This window comes from Rhagoletis pomonella, unplaced genomic scaffold, assembly GCF_013731165.1.
Source record: "Rhagoletis pomonella isolate Grant_MI unplaced genomic scaffold, Rhpom_1.0 Rhpom_scaffold_00003, whole genome shotgun sequence".
NCBI lineage: Eukaryota > Metazoa > Arthropoda > Insecta > Diptera > Tephritidae > Rhagoletis > Rhagoletis pomonella.
In genome coordinates, this window is record NW_023458557.1 from 58,257,375 (window position 1) to 58,264,586 (window position 7,212).

Sequence of the window (7,212 nt, forward strand, 5' to 3'; positions counted from 1 at the left end):
TTTCCGGAAACTCCCGAAAAAACAGCAACACCCGCAAATTTAGAAAATCTACTCAAAAAACGAAATATGCACTTTATATGTAGTATTGAGATGAATACGAAGAGAAAAGCAAAACAAAAAAATAATGGGAATATGCCAGATCTTTCATTATTTTTTTATTATTTAACCAAATTTGTTCCAGATTAATTTTTTTAACTTTTTTTGCTTTCTTCTAGATATAGGGTAAAAGTAGCTTTAAAGTAAAGGAAAAAAGATGACTAAAACTTTGGGAGTAGTATAGTTCGTCCGATATCGGCCGTTGCCATATGGCTACATGGGGCGTATTGCAGATGGATTTTTAGAAGAGTATTTGGTTAAAATATAAAATAAGAAAAACACTATTTACAGGTTTTAATACGTTTGTTGATAATATATGCATATTCTACGTTTAAAGTGGATACAGGAGTTAAATTTTTGTAGGAAAAGTAGCAAAAACATTTCAGTCATAAACTCACATCACATCTTACATGGGCTACTCGTCCTATAGTTTTACATGCTTCACCAGCACAACGACGTTTTTTGTCAATTTAATTGGCTAAGTCCTTTAATCATAAGAAGATATAAGGTCCCAGTGTGGATACTCCCGAGGCTAGGCAGCATCGAGCTGTCAACTGAAGACCACACAAAGTATTTGGGGGTAGTCTTGGATAGTAAGCCGCTGTGGAAGCAAAATATTGAGGAAAGGGTGAAGAAGGCTTGTAACGCCCTTTATGCATGTAAAATAATGCTGGGGTCTGTCACCTGCCCCAATGAATTGGTGCTACGCCAATACTTCTTTATGGCGCTATGGTTTGATGGAACTCCGCCTCGCAGCACTATGCCAAAGAAAGATTGCAGAGCTGAGGTATTACCGGTTGCTTACGGGGCATATCCAGGTGGCTGCTCGTGCACAAAAAGTTGGAGACCAGGGAAACATTGTAGCATCTTGTCTGCCGATGTCCTGCACTTCGATAAATTAGAGGACATTTCAAAAGTAGAGCTGAAATTTCTACTGAAATTCACAAAAAGCGTTGACATCGTTTGTGATGTCTTCTCTAACGCGTAAAAACGAGCTTTAGCTGGCAATACTAAGGACCTACTACGGTCTATATGCGGCTCAACGTCGGCCAGATTAACCTAACATATACACACACCTTTTTAAGTAAGCGGTTTTTGTTTCACACCCTCCCATACATGATATATTTTGATAGCTGATAAGAAGAGGGACAGTTCATATTACGCCCCGTATTGCCGTATAGCAACAGGCTTAAAAAACACCTAAATTATCTAATACGCACAATTGTTTTTTATTGTTAAGTTTTACCAATGGCGTCACTTGTGTATTAGTTAATTTTTTATCACTGCTACGTTTTATAAATAAAAAGCACTTGCTATAAGTTCATGCTTACTTCTTTATATATGACATTTCGATGGCTTTCTACCACTTCTTATTTTATTTAAATAGCACACGTGCATTACAACTGATAGACAGCAAAGGTACTGGCAGAAGCGTAGGCGTTTTGAAAGAGAGTCTCTTTAAGAGACACAATTTTGCAATTAGTTAACGTACATAAATATGTATGAATATTATTTAAGTGGTTTTTCTGTTACACCTTCTTATTCATGATATGTTTTGCGTAGCCATATGGCATTATTTCTGAAACATATTTAAGAGGGTTGCCACGTGTTTAAAAAGTTACATTCAAGTTATTTAATGAGTAAAATGAATTACTGAAAGATCGATATCCATCGAATGGATTTGAAAAGGCTTAATTTCTAATCTTTATTTATCAGGGTGTCCACGTATTTCAAAAATTAAATTCAAATTAATTCAGCAATTAATTGAAATAAGTAACATAATGTTAGAAGAAAGAGATTTAAGAAGCTTATAGTTGGAAAAAACTTTTTAAAAGGATTTCCTCGAACTAACTTATACACAAGTTTCAGGAAATATTAAAAATTAGTGTCAATCGAGAGACATTTATGAAAGACTAAAATAATATTGATTCGGCTTGCCACGAGAAGGCACTTTATGTGAATATCATAAAATTTGCACCGATCTTTCGAAAGTAAAGACCTTGGCCTGTAGATTAGAGTGGACCAAAATAATAAAGTCGGGATTTTAGTGCCGCCACCCCCTAGGATTGTTCTGATCCGAAAATAAATATACCCCTATTTTTTATTTTGAAATAAAAAAATATTTAGGGAGTGTTCAAAGCGCTCAGAGTTTTCCATGTATTTTATATGGAGAAAAAACAACTTTTCGTAGAAATGGTATAAAATTCTTGAAAATCAATATGTTTCGATCGCAAAACTGTGGTTCTCTTCAGAAGACTTCAGATATTAATATCCAATTGTTTATTTAACCATTTTTTATGATTAAAGATTTTTTATTGGTCCCCCCATTGCATTTTCTAGGACCTATAAAATATAGTTACCATGAAAAAGTTGTTAAATGAACAATTGAGTATTATTACCGGGAATCTCCTGAAGATAAGCAAAGTTTTCCGATCGGAAAATATTGATTTTCAAGAATTCTACACTATTTCTACGAAAAGTGGTTTTTTCCCATATAAAACACATTGAAAACTTTGAGCGCTTTGAGCACTCCCTAATTTTTTTTTTATTGCAAAATAAAAAATAGGCGTATATTTTTTTTGGTATAGAACAATCCTAGAGGGGCTGGTGGAATTAAAAATGCGACCTTATTTTTTTACATACATTTTTGGACCACATCTACATACATTTTTGGACCACATCTACAGTAAATGTGCGAGGAGGTTTTATTTTTTTAAGTTATAACTTTTATATCAGTACGGGGTGATTTGAAATTTGATGATATTATAAACAACCACTATGCGAGACCTCAATTCACTCAGAAATGGCTGCAGGGATTTAGATAAAATATTGCACTCGGATCGCTTATATCTTTGATTAACATTTAAAATAGTTTGAGAATTTTGAAATGGGAGTTTGGGCGTTTTAACGCCGTGCGGGTTCACTAGTTGTACTTAATAAGGTAGTTACGATAATTGAAGGCAAGCAGATATTCAGAGTTTTGTGAATTGAATCATCACCAAATTTCAGCTCTAAATATTCAATTGTAGCTCAAATGCACATATGTATGTATTCAGTAGTTAAGAAGTACTTTCAAGAAGAAGTCGACGCCTTTTTTTCTGCAGCTCCGTGACACTCCTCGTCACACCAGTGGTACTTTCGGGCTCGCTGAAATCCAACTACTTTTTCGGCGGCGTTACGTAATTAGCAGGAAATGTGCTTCCACTGCTCGTATATGTCGGTTTGTTGAAAAGTGCATTCCGAGGGTAGGTGTGGGAGTCCAGTGGCGAATAAATTGGCCGTTGTTGTTATTGCAGCCTTTCGACTTAGGAGAGCAAATGGTACAAAGTGGTCCCGTGTTTCTAAACTGTTCTCGGTCGGAGTTTATTAATTTGAAATAATCTAATAGGGAACAAATGGGGTAAAGCCATCTCAAGTGGGTCACAAATTTATCGACGTTCGAATTTTCAGGTGATCTTTCGCTCAAATGAAGTTCTACTCACCTGAAATACACTCCGTAAATTTCAATGACAAATTTTCAAGTGTAGACTTTTTATGGGCATTTGATTTTTTTTTTTTACAATGGTACGCAATTTATTTATTTTTCTCTGAAAATACAAATTGGAATGCGATCATTTTTTAAACTTAGGGAGAAGACGTACTTCTTCTTCTTCTTCTTTTTTGGCGCTGTAACCGCCTAAGCGATTTTGGCCGAGTTCAGCAAAGCACGCCAGTCGTTTCTCCTCTGTGCCAACTGACGCCAATTGGAAACGCCAAGTGAAGCCAAGTTCTTCTCCACCTGATCTTTCCATCGCATTGGGGGCCTGCCTCTTCCTCTGCTACCACCAGCGGGTTCCGAGTTGAATACTTTCAGAGCTGGAGCGTCGGTGTCCATTCGAACGACATGGCCAAGCCAGCGGAGCCGCTGTATTTTAATTCGCTGCACTATGTCCACATCGTTGTAAAGCTCATACAGCTCATCGTTCCATCGTCTGCAGTACTCGCCGTCGCCAACGCGTAAAGGCCCGTAAATCTTCCGCAAAATCTTTCCCTCAAACACTCCAAGAGCCGCCTCATCGGATGTTGTCATTGTCCATACTTCTGCGCCATATACCAGCACGGGCATGATGAGTGACTCATAGAGCATGGTTTTCGTAAGTAGAGAGAGGACTTTACTACTGAATTGCCTACTCAGTCCAAAGTAGCACTTGCTGGCAAGAGTGATTCTGCGTTGGATTTCAATGCTGACATTATTATCGGTATTAATTCTGGTTCCCAAGTAAACGAAATTCTCTACTTTCTCGAAATTGTAACTGTCAACAGTGACGTGGGTGCCAAGGCGCGAATGTGCTGACTGTTTGCTTGATGACAGGAGATACTTCGTCTTGTCCTCGGGAGAAGACGTACAACCCTACTAAAATTAGGTTATTTCGTCTTGAAAATTTTAAATTTAATATAAATAAAATTATTTTTTTTTTTAAACAAATGAAAATTTAAAAAATTTCTCAGCCCGTCAGAAAAGTTATAATACCAGCATATCACGTCGATTTATTCACAATCATAAAGTCCGTTTGCATACAACTTCGTATTCAGTTGTCGAAGCGACGCCAACGCCAACGCAACGTCAAAGATGTATGCAAACGGGCCTTAACTTTAGTACGAGCTTACACACTCCGCATTCATACCTACATGTGTATGTACTTATGTGGGGCACCTTACTGTTAGTAAAGTGATTTGTATCCTTAAGTAGCTGTAAATAATTGTTAACTCAACACTAAATTTAATCATCAACATTTCCTCCAAAAGATGCGGTTCAGAAGATAATTAAAATTTAATTGGTAAAATTGTGGTGAATTGTTTCTGGAATGGTCCATTGAAGCAAGACCCGAGTTTCTCTATATTATTTCCAAATATCTAAACTTCAGCTGTAAGAAATGGACACATTGAACGGATTTCTTTAATACTAACAGAAAAACAAATTACAGCAAAGTTCGTTTGGCTGCCTATCCGCTTAGGTGCACAATTTTGCCAAAATACTGCTTCATGAAATGGACTGTGTACGAAATTTTCACTTTTGGCTGCATTTCCACTTTTCAACCCGTTTGCGTTTAACAGTCCTGTTTTTGAGTTAGTTTTCTTCGAATTGTACGAAAAATACTTCGCTTACACGCACTAATAATTTTTTTTGAATTTTATTTTTGCTTACAACATATCACCCTCGGCGATGAAGAGCCAGAAGAATATAATAATACCCTCGTAGCGACTAGTGTTAAAGAGGCCCTATTCGCATTAAATACTTTGAAGCAACTTCATGAAAAACAGTATTGAAAAAATTATGAAATCTAAAACAAAACAAATCACAGTTTTGTTTGTAAAAGTCATCAATAACAAGTAAGAAAGTCTAAGTTCGGGTGGAGCGGAACATTAAATACCCGGCGCAAGTATTAAATATATGTTTTTCACCTTTCCGAAACCTACCGCTACATGGCAAGCCGGGGTGTATCAATTTTGAGTAAATTAGCGTCCTTAAATTTCGAAATATTGCAGTTTCAAGCATTTCTGAAATTTACCGTTATATGAAAAGCGGCCGTAATTTTAGTCCGATTTCAATAATTTTCAACGTTTTGCTTTTACGTGGCAAGCACAATAAAAATGTCGAGTTTGGTACAAATTGGTAGAACGGTTACCGATATACATATATGTGATCATAAGTGGGCGGTGCCACGCCCATTTTCCAAAATTTTACCACAAACGTATTTCTTGGTAAAGAATTGTTGCAAGCATCAATTTTGAATAAATTAGCTTTAATATTTATTGATTTATCGAAGATTTTGTATTTCTCTAAATTAACGTTATATGGGATGTAGGCGTGGTTATGGTCCGATTTTAAAAAATTTCGTCCATTTAGTATGCTGTATCAAGGCCAATAACTGTGCCAAGTTTGGAAGTAATCGGTGCAGCGCTTACCAAGTTATACACATGTAACCATAAGTGGGCGTGGCAACGCACATTTTCCAAAAATTTATAATATTCTTATTTTTCGTCTGAAAATTATTGTAAATATAAATTTTGAGTGAATTATCTTCAGTAGTTACTAAAATATCGCAGTTTTCGTATTTCTGGAAATTACCGTTATATGGGAAGTGGGCGTGGTTACAGTCCGATTTCGCCCATTTTCAATACCAACCTACCTTGGATTAACGGAAACCTACATACCAAATTTCGATGAGATCTCTCAATTTGTGCTGGAGTTATCGTGTACACGGACGGACGGACAGACGGACAGAAGGACAGACGGACAGAAGGACAGACGGACAGAAGGACAGACGGACAGAAGGACAGACGGACGGACAGACAGACATGGCTTAATCGATTTCTCTATTCATTCTGAGCATTTATGTATACATTTGTCTATATCTATCTCGATTCGTTTTGGCTGTAACAAACAACCGTTATGTGAACAAAATTAATATACCCTTGTGCACAAGTGCGCTCGGGTATAAAAATCAATCAGTGACTTTTACTTATGAAAGTCATGAATAAAAACTAAAACTTGTCAAGATTTAACAAACAATAAACTGAAAACAAAAAAAAAATCCAAAATACTTAAATCGCAATAGTTAATCCATAAACCTGACCAGAAAGGTGCCTATACCATTTAATATTAAATATCTGCGAAACCGTAAATATTTAAAGAAAATGTGTTATAATTTACTTTAAAGTCAATAAAATTACCTTTCATCTGATGGTGAACTTATATCTTTAGATAGAATCGGTCGTAAGCTGAAGCAGAAAAATATTGTATTTTCTCGAAAAATATCGTATTTTCTCGAAATTTTTTTTTTCAGGGCTCAACCGATTGGACTCAAACTTTCACAATTGTATTTTTTCACTAAGTAGCACATTTCTAGACGTAAGCACTAGGAATGTTAATCCCGGGATCTCGGGATCCTGGACTTTTTAAGGTCTCGAAAATCCCGGGACTCTTAGCAAGTAAGTCCGGAATTTTCCGAATTTGTAATTTGCACTGATGGCAATAATATAAACCCCTTTTCTTGACCAGTATTGGCTTTATTTCTTTTTTTATTTAATAACTAGCGGTACCCCGGTGTGCTTCTCTACACCAAATATTGAAAA